Raw genomic sequence first — 23509 nt, forward strand, 5'->3', positions numbered from 1 at the left:
CATTACAGAGAGTGGCATGAGGTTTATCCCTGAGCCAAGGTCACATAGAGCTTTCTCAAAGGCCATGGTGCCTATGGTACAAGGTATTAAGAACTTTCCAGGATCATGTTTCTTCTGAGGCAATGTCAGTTGATCCAGATCACTCAGTTTATTGATGAGCAAGGGAGGTTCATCTTCCCAAGTCTCATTACCAAATAATTTGGCATTCAACTTCATGATTGCACCAAGGTACTTGGTAACTTGCTCTTCAGTGACATCTTCATTCTCTTCAGAAGAAGAATACTCATCATAGCTCATGAATGGCATAAGGAGGTTCAATGGAATCTCTATGGTCTCTAGATGAGCCTCAGATTCCTTTGGTTCCTCAGAGGGAGACTCCTTGTTGATCACTGGACGTCCCAGGAGGTCTTCCTCACTAGGATTCACGTCCTCCTCCTCCCTTGTAGGTTCGGCCATGATGGTTAAATCAATGGCATTGCACTCTCTTTTTGGATTCTCTTCTGTATTGCTTGGGAGAGTACTAGGAGGAGTTTCAGTGACTCTTTTACTCAGCTGGCCCACTTGTGCCTCCAAATTTCTAATGGAGGACCTTGTTTCATTCATGAAACTTAAAGTGGCCTTAGATAGATCAGAGACTATATTTGCTAAACTAGATGGATTCTGCTCAGAATTCTCTGTCTGTTGCTGAGTGGATGATGGAAAAGGCTTGCTATTGCTAAACCTGTTTCTTCCACCATTATTAAAGCCTTGTTGAGGCTTTTGTTGATCCTTCCATGAGAAATTTGGATGATTCCTCCATGAGGGATTATAGGTGTTTCCATAGGGTTCACCCATGTAATTCACCTCTGCTATTGCAGGGTTCTCAGGATCATAAGCTTCTTCTTCAGAAGATGCCTCTTTAGTACTGTTGGATGATTCCTTCAATCCATTCAGACTCTGAGAGATCATATTGACTTGCTAAGTCAATATTTTATTCTGAGCCAATATGGCATTCAGAGTATCAATTTCAAGAACTCCCTTCCTCATAGGCGTCCCATTATTCACAGGATTCCTTTCAGAAGTGTACATGAACTGGTTATTTGCAACCGTGTCAATGAGTTCTTGAGCTTCTGCAGGCGTTTTCTTTAGGTGAATGGATCCACCTGCAGAATGGTCCAGTGACATCTTTGATAGCTCAGACAGACCATCATAGAATATATCCAGGATGGTCCATTCTGAAAGCATGTCAGAAGGACACTTTTTGGTCAGTTCCTTGTATCTCTCCCAAGCTTCATAGAGGGATTCACCTTCTTTCTGTTTGAAGGTTTGAACATCCACTCTAAGCTTACTAAGCTTTTGAGGAGGAAAGAACTTGGCTAAGAAATCCGTGACCAGCTTATCCCAAGAGTTCAGGCTATCCTTAGGTTGAGAGTCCAACCATATTCTAGCTCTGTCTCTTACAGCAAATGGGAAAAGCATAAGCCTGTAGACCTCGGAATCAACTCCATTGGTCTTAACAGTATCACAGATCTGCAAGAATTCAGTTAAGAACTGAAAAGGATCTTCAGATGGAAGTCTATGAAACTTGTAGTTCTGTTGCATCAGAGAAACTAATTGAGGTTTATGCTCAAAGTTGTTTGCTCCAATGGCAGGAATTGAGATGCTTCTTCCATGTAAATTGGAATTTGGTGCAGTAAAGTCACCAAGCATCTTCCTTGCATTGTTATTATTTTCGGCCATGTCTCCTTCTTTTTCGAAAATTTCTGTCAGATTTTCTCCAAAGAGTTGTGCTTTAGCTTCCCTTAGCTTCCTCTTCAGAGTCCTTTCAAGTTCAGGATCAGCCTCAACAAGAATGTTCTTATCCTTGTTCCTGCTCATATGAAAAAGAAGAAAACAAAAAAGAAAATATGGAATCCTCTATGTCACAGTATAGAGATTCCTTATACAAGTATAAGAAGAGAAGAATGTAAGAAGGAGAAGAGGTAAAATTCGAACACGGAGAGGAAGATGAGGTTTGAATTTTGGGTGGAAGAGAAGTGTTAGTAGATGAATAAATAAATAGAAGGAGATGAGAGAGAGGGAATTTCGAAAATTAATTAAATTAAAAAAATAAAATTTAAAGTTAAATTTCGAAAATTAAAATTGAAATCAAATTAAATTAAAAATTAAAACAATTAGTTAAAAAAAAGGGAATTTTGAAAAAGAGGAAAGGGATTTTCGAAAATTAGAGAGAGAGAATTAGTTAGGTAGTTTTGAAAAAGATAAGAATCAATCAAAAAGTTAAGTGGTTAATTGAAAAAGATTTGAAAATCAAATTTGAAAAGATAAGAAGTTAGAAAAGATTTTGAAATTGATTTTGAAAAAGATGTGATTGAAATTTATTTTGAAAAAGATTTGAAAAAGAAATTTAAAAAGATTTGCTTTTGAAAATTAAAGTTGATTACTTGACTAACAAGAAACTAAAAGATATGATTTTAAAATTTAAAGATTGAACCTTTCTTAATAGGCAAGTAACAACTTAATATTTTTGAATCAATCACATTAATTGTTAGTATTAAATTCGAAAATATGAAATAGAAATAAGAAAAAGATTTTTGAAAATCAATTTGAAATTTTCGAAAATTATGAAAGAAAAATGAAAAAGATTTGATTTTTTGAAAAAGATTTGAAAAAGATAGAGCTTTTAAAATGAAAATTTGATTTGACTCATAAGAAACAACTAATTTTGAAAAATTTTTGAAAAAGTCAACCCAAATTTTCGAAATTTTATGATAGAATAAGGGAAAGATATTTTTTTATTTTTTGAATTTTTAATGATGAAAGAGAAAAACATCAAAAAGACTCAATGCATGAAAATTTTGGATCAAAACATGTGATGCATGCAAGAACACTATGAATGTCAAGATGAACACCAAGAACACTTTGAATGCCAAGATGAACACCAAGAACTTATTTTTGAAAAATTTTCAAGAAAAGAAAACATGCAAGACACCAAACTTAAAAATTTTTATTCTTTAGACATTAATGTTTTAAGAGTGCATATGAAAAACAAGAAAAGACACAAAACAAGAAAATATGAAGATCAAACAAGAAGACTGGCCAAGAACAACTTGAAGATCATGAAGAATGCAATGCATGAAATTTTCGAAAATAATTTTTTTAGAAAATTAAAAAGATGCAATTGACACCAAACTTTATGATTTTGTTAATTTTTTGGTTTTTTCGATAATTATTTTGGGAAAAACGAAAAAAAAGAAATAATTTTTTTTGAAAAGTTTTCGAAAATAAAAAGAATAAAAACAAAGACTTAAAATTAAAATAAAATTACCTAATCTGAGCAACAAGATGAACCGTCAGTTGTCCAAACTCGAACAATTCCCGACAACAGCGCCAAAAACTTGGTGCACGAAATCGTGATCGTTCATTCCTTGGTAACGGCGCTAAAAACTTAATACGCACGTTCATAATTTTAGTTCTTTTTCACAATTTTGATACAACTAACCAGCAAGTGCACTGGGTCGTCCAAGTAATAAACCTTACGTGAGTAAGGGTCGATCCAACGGAGATTGTTGGCTTGAAGCAAGCTATGGTCACCTTGTAAATCTCAGTCAGGCGGATTCAAATGGTTATGCTGAATTGATAATAAAAACATAAATAAAATATAAACTGGGATAAAGATACTTATGTAATTCATTGGTGAGAATTTCAGATAAGTGTATAGAGATGCTTTCGTTCCTCTGAACCTCTGCTTTCCTGCTGTCTTCATCCAATCATTCCTACTCCCTTCCATGGCAAGCATTATGTAGGGCATCACCGTTGTCAATGGCTACATCCCATCCTTTCTGTGAAAATGGTCCAATGCACTGTCACTGCATGGCTAATCATCTGTCGGTTCTTGATCATACTGGAATAGGATTTACTGTCCTTTTCCGTTTGTCACTACGCCCAGCACTCGCGAGTTTGAAGCTCGTCACAGCCATCCCTTTCTAGATCCTACTCGGAATATCACAGACAAGGTTTAGACTTTTTGAATCTCAAGAATGGCTGTCCATGTGTTCTAACTTATACCACGAAAATTCTAATATCTCGGACTCGGTCCTCTGTATTAGATATCCAAGAGATACTCATTCTAGCTTGTTTGCATGTAGAACAGAAGTGTTTGTCAGGCACGCGTTCATAGGTGAGAATGATGATGAGCGTCACATAATCAACACATTCATCATATTCTTGGGTGCGAATGGATATCTTAGAGAAGGAATAAGCTTGAATTGAATAGAAAAACAGTAGTACTTTGTATTAATTCATGAGGAATAGCAGAGCTCCACACCTTAATCTATGGAGTGTAGAAACTCTACCGTTGAAAATACATAAGTGATAAGGTCCAGGCATGGCCGAATGGCCAGCCCCCAAACGTGATCTAAAGATGAAACTAAAGATGTCCAGAGATGAACAAAAGCTAATCCAAAAAAATGTAAATACAATAGTAAAAAGTCCTATTTATGCTAAACTAGTTACTAGGGTTTACAAAAATGAGTAAATGATGTAGAAATCCACTTTCGGGGCCTACTTGGTGTGTGATTGGGCTGAGCATTGAGCTTTACACGTGTAGAGGCTTCTCTTGGAGTTGAACGCCAGTTTGTAACCTGTTTCTGGCGTTTAACTCCACTTTGCAACCTGTTTCTGGCGTTTAACTCCAAAATGCAGCATGGAACTGGCGTTCAACGCCAGTTTGCGTCATCTAAACTCAGGAAAAGTATGGACTATTATATATTTCTGGAAAGCTATGGATGTCTACTTTCCAACGCAATTGAGAGCGCATCATTTGGAGTTCAATAGCTCTAGAAAATCCACTTTGAGTGCAGGGAGGTCAGAATCCAACAGCATCTGCAGTTCTTCTTCAACCTCTGAATCTGATTTTTGCTCAGGTCCCTCAATTTCAGCCAGAAAATACCTGAAATCACAGAAAAACACACAAACTCATAGTAAAGTCCAGAAATGTGAATTTAATTAAAAACTAATAAAAATATACTAAAAACTAACTAAATCATACTAAAAACTATGTAAAAATAATGCCAAAAAGCGTATAAATTATCCGCTCATCATGCGCCTTAAGCGAAATGCATATGATGCAGACACATGATTGAAGCGACCGCGTGACAGAGGCCACGCACCAGAAATTACAGAAAATGCTCCCAGCGATTTCTGAAGCCCTTTTTGGCCCAAATCCAAGTCCAGAAGGCACAGATCAGAGGTTATGAAGTGAGGGAATGCATCCATTCAGAGGAGAGTCTCCAATTAGTTACTTTTCATGATTTAGATGTAGTTTTTGAGGGAGAGGTTCTCTCCTCTCTCTTTTAGGATTTAAATTTAGGATTTTATTCGCTTTTAGGATTATCTCTTTCTATCAGATTCAACATTCCTTTTTATTTATCTTTTCAATTTAATTTATGAATTCTTCTATGTTACAGATTACTCTTTTAAATTATTGTTATTTGAGATATTTCAGTTTACAATTGTTTCTTTTATTTATATTACTGTTGCTTCCAATCTGAAGACATTTTTATTCCGGTAGATTTACTTTTTCCCTTTTTGGTCTTGGTTAAGAAATCAGTAACTCAGGAGTTATCAAACTCAAACATGATTGATAATTGTTATCTTTGCTAATTGAATTGAACTTCAATAATCCCAATCTTTCCTTAGGGATTAACTAGGATTTGAAGATCTAACTAATTAGTCACTTGACTTTCCCTTGCTCTAGCAAAGGTTAACTAAGTGGAATTAAGGTTCAATTTTCATCATCATTGATAAGGATAACTAGGATAGAACTTCCAATTTCTTACACCTTGCCAAAAGTATGTTTTTACAGTCATCTATTTATTTTACAGTCTTTTACCTATTTTAATTGCAACTTAAATTACTTATTCCTCATCTTAAAAACCCCAATTTACAATCTTCATAACCAATAATAAGAACATACTTCCCTGCAGTTCCTTGAGAAGACAAGCCGAGGTTTAAATACTTCGGTTATCAATTTATTTAGGGGTTTGTTACTTGTGACAACCAAAACGTTTGTACGAAGAGATTTCTATTGGTTTAGAAACTATATCTACAACGCAACTATTTTTATAAAATTCTTTACTGGCAAAAATCCTAACGTCACGTGCGCGTGGGTCACGCGTGTGCGTGGGTCACGCGTTCACGTGGGTCACGCGTTCGCGTCATTTGGAGTTTTTCCGTGTCATGCATACGCATCGGTCACGCGTTCGCGTCGCTTATGCTCTGCGCTAGGCACGCGTCCATGTCGTCCATGCGTACGCGTCACTGCCATTTTGCGCTAGGCACGCGTCCACGTCGTCCACACGTGCGCGTCGCTGCCTTTTCCTTCAAAACTCCATTTTTGTGCTTTCCTTCCATTTTTGTATCTTTCCTTTCTGTCCTCTAAGCCATTCCTGCCCTATAAAGCCTGGAAATACTTAACACACAGATCACAGCATCGAATGGTAATAAAGGATAATTAAAATTAATATTTTTAAAGCATAGAAAACATGTTTTCACATATATCATAAAATAAGGAAGGAATAGTAAAACCATGCAATTCATATGAATAAGTGGGTGAAGAATTGATAAAAACATTCAATTAAGCACAAGATGAATCATAAAATAGGGGTTTATCAATTAGTAATAGTAGTAACTCTTGGAATAATAAGCTGTTCATCATCTCTATTGCAGACAAGTTTATCTATTCTATGCTACCTGAATCGCCTTCCCTATCAATTTCATACTCTCCAGGTAATCAAATTAATTAATAAATTGAGTAATATATATGTTGGGTTTAAATTGGGAGTTAATGAACTTAATTAATATATGGTGTTTTTGAGAGTAAAAGGGCTTATGTTCAAGCCTTGAGGGAGTAACTTGCAGCATGCAAGGGCTTATGTTTAAGATTTGTTGGCCATGAATTGATTGAATTCCTAATGTCAAGATCTGCTCAATTCAATCCCGAGAATCTCGAAGGGGACACTGGTAATTTCAGAATTGCATCTCCAGCTGCTAAGGCGCTCCTTTTTCTTTCCTCGCTTCATTTTCGAAATTCATTTAGTTATCCTAGCAATATTTTGCACTAGAAAGCAAAGTGTTAGTAGTTAGTAACTAGAGTGAGAGAAGCAATACTTGGATATGATGTGACATGTTACGACTATTGTGATATGATATTGTCATGCCTGTTCTGTTTCTGTTTGTGTTTGTAAACTTAACTAGTTAACTAACCAGTTTTGAGTTTTTGCTATGGAGACAGCAATGACATGAATAATGTTCAGCTGAACGATGATGTTCTTGAACTAATTGTGCTCAAATCAGACCTCCATGTCCCTTATTCATCTCTTGCTTCATGGAAAGATGATTCAAGTGCTTGTTCATGGAACCGGGTTCAATGCAATCCAGCAACAGGAAGAGTTACTGAGATCAATCTTGCTAGGTTGGGATTATCTGGAAGAATTGGAGGAGGCCTTGAGAAGTTACAGCATCTAATGGTATTGTCTCTTTCTCATAACAATTTCAATGGTAGCATTACTCCTTCACTTACACTCTCCAGCACCATTCAGAATCTTAATCTAAGTCACAATGGCTTCTCTGGTCAAATACCAACTTCATTTCTCAACATGAGTTCAGTTAGGTCTCTTGATCTTTCTCACAACTCATTCTCAGGACATATCCCTCAAAGTTTCTTTGATAGTTACAATTTCCTTCACTACTTTTCTTTGTCCAATAACATGTTTGAAGGACAAATTCCTAGCAGAATCTCTAGATGTTCTTCATTGAATAGCATTGATCTTTCGAATAACCGTTTTGCCGGTTATGTTGATTTTGCTGTTGTTTGGTAGGGATCAATAAAAAATAGCGATGATGTTGCATTCTTCATACATCTAAGAAGGCCTCAACTATATGCATGTTCATTGTTGACTACCATATTGAGTCTCATCTTCATTCTAAAACTAATATTCCATTTCTGCTATCTATTTATGATGATTATTTTTTTTCTTCCTGTGATTTATTTGTAGTGAGAAGAATGTATATTTACTTTGCAAGAAGTTGTGCATTGATGGATAGCCAATGTTGAACGATCTGATATTTTTGTTGTTTTCATTTCCAATGAAAAGAAGTAGGCATGTACCATGTCATATACATTATTATTTATTCTTAGTCCTAGGGGAGATTTGTAATTTTCTTGCTTGTTTTCTTGTTCACGGTGATACACCTTGCCTAGTAACTTCTTTAATTTTTTTTCTGCACTCGTGAATATGTGGAGGAAATATCCAGCTCCACTCGATCCTCTCATTTGTTCCAATAAGCCAAAGGATAAAAGGTAAATTTAACTAACTACCACTATCACCCTCACTCTGGCTCATTCCTCTGCATTTTTGTCTTCATACATTTTCGTTTATTCAGTTCATTTCACGTGCTTAAATGATAATGGGGGATGAAGATTATGGATAAAATTTTGAATTTTGTGCTAATGGGTAATTAAGTCAATTGCAGATTTGAAGGAATGTGAGCTGAAAAGTGAAGAAGATAGAAGTAAAGGAGACTACTTTCAGCTTCAGATTCTAATTTTTTCTTTATATACATGTGTGTGTTAGTTGTTTCAGATACAATTAGCATAGAAATTAAACTGTCATTTCTTACAATAATCGTAATTTTGAAGCTAAAAATGGTGCTGGGGCATGTAGGTTAAAATCTGCAATGGGAAGGTAATAGAAGTGGTGGCTTCAGAGAAAGGGTTTTATCCTATTAGAAAACAATATCTGCAAAGTCACACTTTGGTTGATCTTCCACAACAGCTAAGTCGAGGTTTCGCTAATGTATGTAGTTTTTTGGTTACTAATCATGAGCTTGTTGCTGTAATGGAACATATTCATGTTTTAAGTTTTAACATTTTCTATATTCTGTGTTGGTTATTCTGTAAATTTTAAACAAGCACAATTTTGAAATTTAAGTTTTCTATTAAAATCCTTTTAAATAATTTTCTGATTGGTGCAGGCATATGAATCTTTAATGAAAGCTTTCTCTGAAGTCTGAACATGACAAGGTAATATTTATACCAACTGATTTTATTTTTTTCTTTTAAATAAAAAAGTGTTTTCCTTTTTCTTTTCCTAACAATTTATCTCGTTCAGTTTGGCAATCTTCCATATGGATTCCAAGCAAATACCTGGCTTGTCCCTCCATCTGTTGCCGAGTCACCTTCAAACTTTCCTGCCCTTCCTGCTCAGGATGAAAGCTGGGGTTGTAATGGTGGTGGCCAAGATAGAAATGGTGAATATGAGCTTAGACAATGGGATTTAGATTTTGCAGTATTGGCTTCTCTTCCTTGCAAAACTGAAGAGGAGAAAGTGGTCAGAGATAGAAAAGCTTTCCTGCTGCACAGTCGATTTGTTGATACCTCGACATTCATAGCTATCAAGGCAATACAACGTCATGGAATCTAATATAAAGAATGAATCAAATTCTCCAACTTCAATTATGCATGAAGAGCGCGTAGGAGACTTATCAGTTGTTCTCAAATGCGATATTCGCAATGGGAATAGAGTTTAAGTGCTATAAGTATTTTTTCTCATTTATTTGCATCACGAAGCAAACTTGTACAATGATTATTGATTAATAAAATAGTCTATAAAAAATTTATTTTGTGAATTTTTGAATTTAATGAAATATTTTATGTTGTAGTAATTAATTTTAGTATATTTATATTGTGTATAATATAAAATAAAAAATAGTATAATATAACTAAAAAAAATTACTAAAGATCTTTTGTAACAATTTTTTAAGTGTTACAAAAAATATATACGGCAATATTTTTCTAAGTGTTACAAAAAATATCTATGATAACATTTTTCTAAATGTTACATAAAATATCTATTGTAATATTTTTTAAGTGTTATAAAAAAATATCTATGGTAACATTTTTTTAAGTGTTACAAAAACTATCTATTGTAACATTTCTCAAAATATTACTATAGACTATCTTTTGTAACATTTTTACTAAATGTTATTAAATCCTTAGAAAAATGTTAGTAAAACTCTTTAGTAACATATGGTATATTTAACATTTATTAAAATGTTACTAATATACATAGGAAATATTTTATTATAATTTGGTAACATTTTTTAAATGTTAGTAAAAGTCAATTATATAGTAGTGTCAACGGCTATGGAAAGCTGACTTCCAGAGCTTTTTCGTAATGTATAATAGTCCATACTTTGCTTCAAATTAGAAGGCCGAAAATTGGCATCCAACGCCAGCCACCTGCCCCCTTCCAGGCATCCAGCGCCCACAGAGTAGAGTCCAGCGTCCAAACACCCAGAGAGGACCCCCTAGCCAGCATTCAATGCCCTAAGAGCCTCATAGCACGTGGATCTCATCAAAGCTCAGCCCAAATACTCACCAAGTGGGCCCCAAAAGTGGATTTTAGCAGTAGAAAGACTGTTTTACCCTTACTAGTCATTAGTTTAGTATTTAAAGTAGAAGATCACACTCTGTTAAGGATCTTCGCCCATCATTCAGCCTTTTTTTCGTTTATCACTTTGTATTTTCCTTTTCAGTATGAGTTTCTAAACTTCCTAGGTTGAGGGGAGGAGCCCTGCTGAGTCCTTTGAATTAATAAAAATATTAATTAATTCTAAAATGTATATTCGTTCTTCAACATGGTGAATAGGATTATCAGTGACAATCAGCTCTGTTCATCATACTAAGATGAACGTGCCTGACAAACACCCACGTCTACTTGGGTGCATGTGAATACTTCAGTGGAAAGCACAGACCACCAGCTTGATTATACATGTCTCAGACGGCTAATCCACGATTTTGTTGGGGACTTCTCGAGACACCAGTTCAGCCAATTTACGGGGAGATTAGGGTCTTTGTGGTAGAGGCTAGAACTCAAAGATGCAGCATTCTCTGATCCGGAAGATCCGACCTTGTCTGTGGCATTTTGAGTAGGATCATTAAGGAGAATGGAATGTACGCTCTTCACCCTCAAGTAGAGATGGATCCACACTAACCCTGTGGTTCATATCTGGAGGAGTATTGACGACCTCTCAATAAAGGCGTTGATCACATACAGCCTGCCATTGAAGAGATCACTCACAAGCAAAGAAGATAGTATTACCAGAGTTAATTCAGAAAGACAAAGCAACTCCAATCCTTTACCATATTCCTATTACTGATTACCCTTTTCCTTATTTACATGCCAACTTAGTTTAGATCTCACAAGTATTTATCTATCAACTTTTGATTTTGCCTGACTAAGACCTGCAAGATAACCATAGCTTGCTTCAAACCACAATCCTCGTGGGATCGACTCTGACTCGCTCATATATTACTTGGACGACCCAGTGCACTTGCTGGTACAATTGTACGAAGGTGTGGGGATTCGTACTACCATTGCTTTCTTGCTCTTTCGGTTTTCTTCTTTTAACATGCTTGACATGAGTGATTTCAAAGTATAAAAAAAATTATCACGGTTTATCCACATCTATTATTTCATTCCATGTAGATTCTAGAACTACTGAACAATAGATAGACATAAATTATGATTATTTCTAACACCAAAACACCACATAGAAATCCTAATAATAACTGCATTTTTGTTTCTTTCAATTTTTTGAATAATAATAACCTCCTTTCTTTATTACAACCTTATATAAATGACCATATGAATACCTAGTTGACTTTAACCATGTATTTTTGTTAGATTTATATTTTAAATATATGGTAAATAATATAATTTAAAGCGGACTCAAAATACTAACCCTCTCCATCAAGTAATGCAAATTCAAAATGTTAATTTATTCAATTTTTATGGCAGGCCAACGGGCTAGCCCAATTAACTTTTTTTAATTAATTAAAATTAATATAAAATATTGATAATTAAAAAATTTAATACAAATAAAAAATAATTAAATTACTATACAATTTTTTACTATCTTCTTTCAAATTTTTAATTACAACAAAATTGTTCAAAATAATATCTGTCAACAGAATCATCTTTATTTTAAGAAATAATTTATATAATTTGAGCATATATATAAAAGTATAAAATAAAATAAATAAAATTAACAAAAAAAAGAATAAAAAAAGTGTATTTAGAAATTATATTATTGTTAACTTTTGTAACATTAATCACTCTTTTTGATGCAGATTTTATAAACCGCAAAACACTGGCAAGTGTACCGGGTCGTACCAAGTAATAAACTCACGGTGAGTGAGTGTCGATCCCACGAGGATTAACAGATTAAGCAAGCAATGGTCAATTAATTAATCTAGTTAGATAATCAAAATTAGGGTTTTGAAAGGCTTGAACATAAATAGAAGTGTAACAAAAGCAAACAGTGAGTATTGAAAGATAATATAATTAAAAGACTAAAGGTTTTAGAGATGTTGAAACTTGCGGTTCAATAAGTTTCACTTTTCACCTTGATTATGCAAAGATACTTCCATGGCAATTCATTATTAATTAAATCCCAATCCCTTGGTAATTTAATTTCTTTTACCTAATTAATCGCTAATTTCTTAGTCAATTACTTAAGTATCTCCCCTAGTTGATTCAATGTCACTTATCAAGTCTAGTTTGAAAATTTAAGAGTTGTGAGAATTGGTTTTCAAGCTCAATTCAATTAATCAACTTTTCTAAGAAGTTAAAAGAATTCAAGTCAGAGAATAATTGTTTTCCAACACATTCAAACCCTTTAGGATGAAGAACGAAAACCTATTCTTGAAAAGATATCAATGCATTAATCAAAAGTGTAAAAAGCTAGAACATTAATCCATGGAATCAATAGAGCTCCTAACCTTAACCAAGGAGAATTCGTTGCTCATGTTCTTCAGAGAAGTCCTAGAACTATGAAAAGTAAAAGTTGCCGAAGAAGAGGAGATTCCCAAAATGTGTAACTCCTTTCCTTAACTACTAACCCTAATGAAATTCAAATTTAAACTTAAAACAGAATAAAAACTCAAATAAAATAAAATATAACTAATTAATGTTTTCCTCCAGCCAAGCTTTCAATCTTTTCCTCTTTCAAATCCTCAATTAATGCTGTCATTGGCGGGCTTAAGTTAAGCCTTTGATTAACCACACAAGTGATGAGAAGTTGGAGGTTTAGTGGCTAAATTAACATCCCTGGAGAGTGCCCACAATTCCACATCGCACGTGAAGGATCAACGTGCAATGTGAAGCTCATTCTTGAATTAAATTGCCCTTTGTCTCCCCCACATCTCATGTGAACAAACCCATATTGAACGTCGCCTTTATTTCCTTTAATTGTTGCCTCTGTTTTCTCCATTGCGTTGTACGTAGAAAAACTTATGTCCCACCCTAAAGTGCAATCGTGCATACGCATGCCTCATGGGTACGCATGATGGCTCAAAATCTTCTTGTTGTGCATACGCATGGGTCATGTGTACGCACGATGGCCAACATCCCATGTGAAAGCCTTCACGTCTCACGTCTATTCTTCTATGTACCACATTAAAATGGGGGTCATGCGTACGCATGAATGAGCATATTCCGCCACTTGTGCGTACGCATGGGTCATGCGTACACACGGCTTCTGTTTTGGTGTTGTACGCCAATGCTCCCACGTCCCATGTTGAAGTGCCTAATGCCCCTGGGAGGGCGTAATTGGTTGGCATGGCACACTGCTTTCCCACGTTGCACGTGAAGCTTGATTTTCATACAGGGAACTCTCTGTTTAGTCCAAAGAGCTTTCTGTTTGCTTCTCTCTTCTTGCTCAAAGGTTTTTCTGGCCCCATTTTCTCTTTAATCTTTGCTAATTCTCTTTCAAATTCTCCTGTAATCAATGAATGCACACTAACTCAAAGTATTACTCAATTAATCATAAAATCACTACTTATCTTGAAATAATTCTTAGTTTATTGAATGGAATACTAAAGATGAAAACAAATCACAACACCAAACTTAATACTTTTCTTGTCCTTAAGCAAAAGAAAAGAGAAGAAAAGAATTGTTTTAGATGAAAGGGTCTTGAATCATTCTTGAAGCTCATGTCCCTCTTATGAGTGGGGTTTAGCAAATCATGTGAGTATCTTGAATTCTTTCTATCTTTGATTAATCTTGTATTTCTGGGAGTGGGGGATCCCTGAGAGTTAAGGCTCGGATAGTATTATGAGATTCTTCTTTTAAGCTTTGATTGATCCTTGAATCCTTTATTTGTAACAGAGAGCTTTTTGGGTTGACAACTCTAAGTGCTCCATTTTAAAGGCAACTCTTAATAGTGTGTGTTCGATCAGTAATCCCGAGCCAGTTGGCCCTAGTTATTGGGTGATAAAGCACCCCTCAGATCTAATTACCCGAGTCACTCTTTGATACGTTTGCACCACAAGCATATAGTTAAATATTTTAAGTTCCCAGCCATCGATGTCCAGAGCCGCTTTGGGCTTCTAAATGCTTTGTCTCAAGGGAACTTTTGATGGTGGGCTTTTGATCGGTAATTCCGGACCAGTTGGTCCAAGTTACTAGGTGATGAAGCACCCCTCGGATCTAATCGCTCAAGCCCTATCCTTAGACAACCACACCACAGACACATAGTTGGGTTCTTTAACCATTGATGCTCAGAGCTTTGCAACCTTTGATCCTTATCTTGATTTTTCTTTGCTTCTTTTTTTCTCTCTTTCTTTTTCTTTTCTTCTTTTTCAATTCAAGTTTAAGGATTCTTTTCTTTTGGTCAGAAATCTCATAATACCTATGATGACCGGAATTCACTCCCCATATAAAATGAATCCATTCTTTGGCAAGCGCACCAAATATCGTCAAGTAATAACCCACTAGGAGTGGGGACGAATCCCACAGAGATTAACGGATTAAAGCAAATAATAGTTAATTGATTATCCTAGTTAGACTATTCAGATTGGAGTGATAAGCAAACAGAATTGTAAATTTCATGAAAGTAAAGGAAAGCAATAAAGTGCAATAAAGTAAATGGCAAGGAAAGTAAAGTACAAGAAAGTAAAGTGATGGAAATGTAAAGTGCAGAAAATGTAAATAACCATAAAGTAAATAAAAGAAAGAAAGATAAAATAAACATTGGGATCAAAAGATATTGCATTATCCGGATTAATTGATTTCATCTCATCTTCAATCATGCAACTCATTGACCTCTTGGCAATCATGAGTGATTGAGTCCCAATTGTTTGGTAACTCAATCTCCCCAATCTTGATCAATAGCCAATTCCTTGGTCTAGTTGCTCATGAGAGGAGATGAAGCTTATTCCCTGATTATACCACACATCCTCATAAATCCAAGTAGTGGATAGATTAAATGTCATAATATCCAACCCAAAACCCAAATCTACTCAAGTGTTTGAAAGGATTTCAAGCATGGTTTTATGATTCCTCTTCCAAGATTCACATAAAACCCAAATACATTCAATCTCTTTTCCAAGATAATTGAATGCTAGAATGAAGAACGAAATCCTTTCTAGTAAATCAAAGAGAGATGAAGAGAAGAAGAAGAAGAATAAAAATAATCAATCCATTGAAAAACAATAGAGCTCTCTTTCCCAATGGAAAGAGATAGTGATTCATAACTAAAATATTTACAAGAAAGTGAAAGAGGAGAGAAGTGTGGGTGAGAAGAGGGAGTCCGAAGACCCCTCTCTAAAATTCAGTCCCAGTGTATTATCTCCCCCAATTCTATGAAACTAAGGCCTTTATATAGGCTTTCCTAAATTACAAGCTTAAATGAAATTGAAAGCAAATTACAATGAAATGAAAATAAACTATTTTAGATGCTTCTTGTGGCCTTGATTGGTTGACAGTTGTGGCTTGAATGAGAGTTGGAGTAGGCTTGGTTGAAGGTTGGGGGCTGCATGAAGAGTTTGGCGTGTGGGTTCAAGTGCCACGCCCAATAGAATTTTCACTTTGGAGTATAACCCACTTTCCACGCTGAATAGATGGAGTTGTTTGGGCCTCAAATTGAATGTCCACTATAATTTATTATATATTGTTGGAAAGCTCTTGATGCCAGGTTTCTAACGACTTTAAAATCAACTCATTTGGACTTTTGTAGCTCAAGTTATACCCATTTGAATGTGAAGAGGTCAGTCTGTCAAGTACCCCGGTGTGCCACGCCCACTTCTGAAGTGCCACGCCCCTTGTGTTGAAAAAACTGGCGTGCCACGCCCACTCTTTGTGTGCCATTCCTTCGATGATGTACAAAATCTTCCTCTCTAGCTATTAGAACTGGCGTGCCATGCCCAGAACCTGGCGTGCCACGCCCATTATGAAAATAGAGCTGGCATGCCATGCCTTCGAGCTGGCGTGCCACGCCTAGGTTTTGCAATGCTGAAATAATGGCCTTTTTCACCTTCATGTTTAACGTCCACCGTAGAGTGTTATATATCGTGGGAAATATCTTGAAGTCAGCTTTCTAATGCCACCAAAATAATAACATTTGGACCTCTACAACTCAATTTATGTTGCTTTGAAGATGAAGAGGTCAGACTGGTAACTCTGCAGGGACATGTTTTGCTCCTTGTGTTTTCGGGGTCAATATCTTCCTCAATTCCAGTGTCCATCATAAAGTGTTATATATGGTTTAAAAGCCCTGGATGTCTAATTTCTAATGGCACTAGAATCATTTCATTTAGAATTGTATAGCTCAAGATATTATCATTTGAATGAGAGGAGGTCAGGCTAGCATATGCCCCGGCGTGCCACGCCCAATGCTGGCGTGCCACGCCCATAATGGGGCTCAAAATCACTCCTCTGGAACTTAAGCCTGGCGTGCCATGCCCAAAACACCAAGTGGCATGCCCTCTTTGAGATCTTGGCTTCATAAACTTGGCGTGCCATGCCCATAGCACCAAGTGGCGCGCCCATGTTGGAACTGCATTCTTTTCAAGCTTGGCGTGCCACACCTAGAACCCAAGTGGCACGCCCAAGTCACAATTAAGGTTGGCGTACCACGCCTTCGACATCAAGTGGCACACCCATGTTTAACTCTTCAATCTCTCTTGCTGGAATGTTGGCCTGGCGTGCCACGCTCTAGTGTTGGTGTGCCGTGCCCATACAAAATCGTGGCATTTGTTTCAAATGGCACGCCCAGCTTCACACGCCCAGCCTTATTTGTTGTTTCCTTCCCTTTTTGTTACTTTTTTCACCTAAAATTCAACACAAACCTATTTCAAAGCAATGTACCATAATATTTATCATTTGGTTCATGAAATTGCATTGATTCAATGAGATTATGCTCTTTTTATGGTCCTTTTAGATAAGAAAAAGAGGTAGATGATGCAAGTCATCACAACACCAAACTTAAACTTTGCTTGTCCTCAAGAAAATAAAGAATCATGCAATAAAGTTTGACAAACCAAGGTGAGAAGAGTAGCAATTTTTTATGTTCATGGTTGGCTAGTTTCTTATGCATGCTACAATCACAAAAGAGATTCAAATGATTGATGCTTCTATCTAGCTCATTTTATGAAATCTTTTTCTTTATGTTCCTTCCTTGAAGCAAGCTTTTAATTCTTTTCTTATCTTAGTTTCTTAGGTGCTTTGCACCATGTGTTGAAAGCTACGACTCTAAATGCTTTGTTTTCAAGTATTACCACTTGATACATAAGCACCACAAGCATTTAATTAGAGGACTCTTTAAGCTCATTTGTTTCTTTCCTTTACTCTCTAATCATTGATGCTCAGAGCCTTGAGCTTTGAGGGAGTGCTTTTGCACTTGAGCCTAGCCTTGACTCTAAGTGTTTTGTTTTCAAGCTTTTTGCTTAATACATAAACACCACAAGTACTTAACAAATGAATTATCATTGGTACTCATACCCTTCAGCTTTTTCATTCTTTCCCTTTTCTTTTTTCTTGCCTTACTTGCATTTTCTTCTTCAAGGTTTTCATGATTTCAAAAAAATTTCATAAAATGTCCTAGATGTAAACTTCAATTAAACAAATTTAGATGCAATTGAGCAACAATAGTCATGCTAGCTTCCCAATACTTATAAGCTCATGCTAACTTCTTCTTTAATTACCTTGTTTGTTTATGATCATGAAACTAAATTGCTTTGAACTCACAAAATTCAAGATGGTAGTCATAATGTCATAGCACATGTTACAATTTAGTAATCAAGCTATGCTTATTCACAACACACATGCATACAAGGAAAATAAGAGACAATCATGCAATTTAAATATACTGGAAACAAATAAGAGGAAAAAGGAACGTTACCGTCTTGTTTATCTTCGTTGTTGTTGTTCTTTTCCTCCTATTCTTTCCCTTCCCACACCAAACTTAGAATAATTTCTTGTCCTCAAGCAACAAATAAAACAGTGGTGATGGGGTTTATGATGAGTCATGAATGTCTTAAACAATAGAGTGTTAGTAGTACATGTGGTTTAGGCAAGCAAAATTAAGAATCACAATAAAGGCACAAGAAAGAAACAGAGGCAATGTGATTGCATTAATAAGTGGTGTGTGCTAGGTACATTGCATAAAAGATAAGTGGCAATACCAAACTTAGAATGACACTTTCATTTTAGCATCATGCAAGTACCTAGTGAAGATTGAAAATCAAATTGTTGCATGGAAACACCAAACTTAGAATGTAACCATATGCCAAATTATTGAAAATAAACAAAGCCAAAGGAAGGAAATGTTACCTACGGTTGGGTTGCCTCCCAATAAGCGCTCTTTTAATTTCATTAGCTTGACATGTTGTTCTCAACTTTCTTCCTCTTTTTCCAGTTTGTTAAGAGGAATGACCTTAAGGGGAGAGAAGAGCAAGTTGATGTCCCCTGTTTTGAGTGCCTCCCAACAAGCTTTCTTTTGTTGTTAGCTTGAATGAACTTTCTTGTTAGAGTAGGGGTTGGATTGTTTGCAGTTGACCTTCTGTTCTTCATGAATGTTGTCTTCCGTATCTTTGTCACAAACCTCTTTTTGGTGCTTTTGTTGATTGCCTTCACTTCTTTGATTTCAAGACTTAGTTGTTGCATGATGGTTGGAGTGTCTTTCTCATCAAGAGCTTCTTGAATTGGTGGTTCAATGAACTCACCCTTTATGCAACTCTCTGTTTCATTAGAGTGTGGACTCCCTTGATTGACTTCCTCCCTTTCTTCTACATGATGTTGCATTGAGTCTTTTGGGAGTGAGTTTGCATGTTCTTTTGTCACCCTTAGTAGCCTTTGTGGGTATGGAGCCCTAGGCTTATATACTCTCACAACCTCCTCCTTCTTCATTGGAATCTCACTTAGTATGAGTGCCTCTTTTTCTTGTTCTTCCAATTCCTCCTTTTCACCCACCAATTGATCTTCATCCTCCTTGCAAAGCACCACTCCATCCATGGCCTTGCATTCTTTCCTTGGAGTGTTCTTAATGTCATTTGGAAAGGTATTGGTGGGTTTTGCTAAGTATTTAGCATGTTGGTCTATATGCACTTCAATGTTCTTGAGGGAGATTTCTTGTTCTTTGAAAGAAATATTTATCTCCTCACTAAAGCTTTCCAATTTCTTCATTCGCTTCTCTTCCTTCTCTCTAATGATTTTTATATTCTCTCCAAGGCTTTCAATGAGTGCTGTCTAAGGAAGGTTGTGTAGGTTGTGGTGATTGGCTTGGGTTTTGGAATGAATTTTGTGTTGAGACATACTCAGGTGGTGAAAATTTTTTATATACAAAATTTGGAGGTGAGGTTGGAAAATTTTGCTTAAATGCATCTAGGGATGATGGCTCTTGATGGATGGGATAGCAAACATTGAATTCTCTTTGGTTTTAGCCTTCCCAATCACAATTTGGATAGTTGTTCCATTCATAGGAGTATGAATCATTTTGAGACCTTGGGAAGTATCCCATTTGGTTTGATTGCACAAACCCCATCATTCCTTGATCTTGACATCCCCAACCGCAATTAGTATAGTAACTTGAATAATTTTGTAGTGGTGGGAAATACCCCTGTATCTTGCTTGATCATTGTGTGACCTTGGGGCATATTCCATTTGGGTTGATTTCTCATGATCCATCATTTCTTGTTGATATTCCCATCCACCATGAGGATAATGACATGAATCATTTTGTGATGGTTGGCAATATCTCATGTAATATGATTTATCAACATGTGAGGTAAACTCTATTTTAATTGAAAAATGTTGTATCAAACACAACCGCCAAGAAAAATTGAAATTCCTTGTGTCACAACTAAAGAATTCTTAGTGAGGCAATAACACAAACACTTAACTTGCAATAAGAAAAGAGAAATAAAAAAAACAAGTAAATGATAAAAATGAAAAAAATGCCTAATCTAGAGAATTAATCAACCGGTAGTTTGTTAATCACAATTATTCCCCGGCAACAGCGCCATAAAACTTGATCGACCGGAATTCACTCCCCATATAAAATGAATCCATTCCTTGGCAAGCGCACCAAATATTGTCAAGTAATAACCCACTAGGAGTGGGGTCAAATCCCACAGAGATTAACGGATTAAAGCAAACAATAGTTAATTGATTATCCTAGTTAGACTATTCAGGTTTGAGTGATAAGCAAACAGAATTGTAAATTGTATGAAAGTAAAGGAAAGCAATAAAGTGCAATAGAGTAAATGGCAAGGAAAGTAAAATACAAGAAAGTAAAGTGCTGAAAATGTAAAGTGCAGAAAATGTAAATGACCATAAAGTAAATAAAAGAAAGAAAGATAAAATAAACATTAGGATCAAGAGATATTGCATTCTCCGGATTAATTGATTTCATCTCATCTTCAATCATTCAAATCATTGACCTCTTGGCAATCATGAGTGATTGAGTCCGAATTCCTTGGTAACTCAATCTCCCCAATCTTGAACAATAGCCAATTCCTTGGTCTAGTTGCTCATGAAAGGAGATGAAGCTTGTTCCCTGATTATACCACACATCCTCATAGATCCAAGTAGTGGATAGATTAAATGTCACAATATCCAACCCAAAACCCAAATCTACTCTCAAGTGTTTGAAAGGATTTCAAGCATGGTTTTATGATTCCTCTTCCAAGGTTCACATAAAATCCAAATACATTCAATCTCTTCTCCAAGATAATTGAATGCTAGAATGAAGAACGAAATCCTTTCTAGTAAATCAAAGAGAGATGAAGAGAAGAAGAAGAATAAAAACAATCAATCCATTGAAAAATAATAGAGCTCTCTTTCCCAATGGAAAGAGATAGTGATTCATAACTAAAATATTTACAAGTAAGAAAGTGAAAGAGGATAGAAGTGTGGGTGAGAAGAGGGAGTCCGAAGACCCCTCTCTAGAATTCAGTCCCAGTCTATTATCTCTCCCAATTCTATGAAACTAAGGCCTTTATATAGGCTTTCCTAAATTACAAACTTAAATGAAATTGAAAGCAAATTACAATGAAATGAAAATAAACTATTTTAGATGCTTCTTGTGGCCTTGATTGGTTGACAATTGTGGCCTGAATGAGAGTTGGAGTGCGCTTGATTGAAGGTTGGGGGCTGCATGAAGAGTTTGGCGTGTGGGTTCAAGTGCCACGCCAAATAGAATTTTCACTTTGGAGTATGACCCACTTTGCACGCTGAATAGATGGAGTTGTATGGGCCTCAAATTGAATGTCCACTATGATGTATTATATATTGTTAGGAAGCCCTTGCTGTCATCTTTTTAACGTTTCTAGAATCAACTCATTTATACTTCTTTATCTCAAGTTATAACCATTTGAAGGTGAAGAGGTCAGTCTATCAAGTACCCCGGCGTCACGCCCCTTGTGTTGTAAAACTGGCGTGCCATGCCCACTCTTTGGCGTGCCACACCTTCAATGATGCACAAAATCTTCCTCTCTCACTATTAGAACTGGCGTGCCATGTCCAGAACTTGGCGTGCCACGCCGATTTTGAAAATAGAGCTGGCGTGCCACGCCTTCGAGTTGGTGTGCCACGTCCAGGTTTTGCAATGCTGAAATAATGGTCTTTTTCACCTCCATGTTTAACGTCCACCATAGAGTGTTATATATTGTTGGAAATATCTTGATGTCAGCTTTCATACGCAACCAAAATTATATCATTTGGGTCTCTACAACTCAAGTTATGTTACTTTGAAGATGAAGAGGTCATTCTGGTAACTTTGCAGGGATGTGTTTTGCTCCTTGTGTTTTCGAGGTCAATATCTTCCTCAATTCCAGTGTCCTTAATAAAGTGTTATATATGGTGGGAAAACCCTGGATGTCTACTTTCTAATGGCACTAGATTCATTTCATTTGGAGTTGTGTAGCTCAAGATATCTTCATTTGAATGAGAAGAGGTCAGGCTGGCATATGCCCCCGCGTGCCATGCCCAATGCTTGGCTTGCCACGCCCATAGTGGGGCTCAAAATCACTCTTCTAGAACTTAAGCCTGGCGTGCCATACCCAAAACATCAAGTGGCACACCCTCTTTGAGATCTTGGCTTCACAAACTTGGCGTGCCACGCCCATGTTGGAACTGCATTCTTTTCAAGCTTGGCATGCCACTCCTAGAACCCAAGTGGCATGCCCAAGTCACAATTAAGGTTGGTGTGCCACGCCTTCGACATCAAGTGGCACGCCCATGTTGAACTCTTCAATTTTCCTTGCTGGAATGTTGGCCTGGCGTGCCACGCTCTAGTGTTGGCGTGCGACGCCCATACAAAATCGTGGCGTTTGTTTCAAGTGGCACGCCAGCCTTATTTGTTGTTTCCTTCCCTTTTTGTTGCTCTTTTCACCTGAAATTCAACACAAACCCATTTCAAAGAAATGTACCATAATATTTATCATTTGGTTCATGAAATTACATTGATTCAATGAGATTATGCTCTTTTTATGGTCCTTTTAGATAAGAAAAAGAGGTAGATGATGCAAGTCATCAACCTCTCTAAGCCTCATGCTCATAAAGAATCATCCTTCCTTTTCATTCAATATCATCAACCCTTTTAGCTCAATCCATGATTATCACACTTAGTGCACCACGACTTATCATTAGAGGACTTATAATTGTCAAATTCAACTTCTCTCCATCTAAACAACTCTTTTTCATGTGATTAGAGTGCTTAAGAGGACTTCACAAGTAATAAGTTCAGTAAGGCATGACAAGATATAGGAGAACATGAAAATAGAGAAATAGAATAAAAAGCACATAAAAGAATTGAAAGCTGAAAGCTTAAAGGAAATGGTACCACCTTAATCATCATTGTTGCCTTCATCTTCTCTAAGGCTGTGTAAAGCATAGCCTCCAACACCAAACTTAGAATGATTACTATTCCTCAAGCAACAAAGAAGAAAATAGTGGTGATGAAAATAGGGATAAACATGATGATCAAGTGAAGACAATCAAGTAATGCAGAGGCTTATTCAAATAAAATAAATTAAATTGAAACAAAATGAAATGAAAGCTAAAACAAAGCAAAATAACTAGGTTGCTAATGTGTTTTCATGGGGGGTGGATATTGCATAGGAAAAGTATGGCAACACCAAACTTAGTATGAGAACACCAAACTTAATTTGACACAATCAATGTGA

The 23509-nt window shown here is 36.2% G+C and overlaps 1 non-coding gene across 1 annotated transcript; it reads left to right on the forward strand.

Annotated features, from left to right (window-relative positions):
• Positions 1-1218: 1218 nt before the first annotated feature.
• LOC148581192 (small nucleolar RNA R71) lies at positions 1219-1326 on the forward strand. Its single transcript, XR_015896718.1, has one exon. It is a non-coding gene; the product is annotated as a small nucleolar RNA R71 (small nucleolar RNA).
• Positions 1327-23509: the final 22183 nt, after the last annotated feature.

Source organism: Arachis ipaensis, chromosome B10 (genome assembly GCF_059453495.1).
Source record: "Arachis ipaensis isolate K30076 ecotype BB chromosome B10, ASM5945349v1, whole genome shotgun sequence".
NCBI classification, from domain to species: Eukaryota; Viridiplantae; Streptophyta; class Magnoliopsida; order Fabales; family Fabaceae; genus Arachis; species Arachis ipaensis.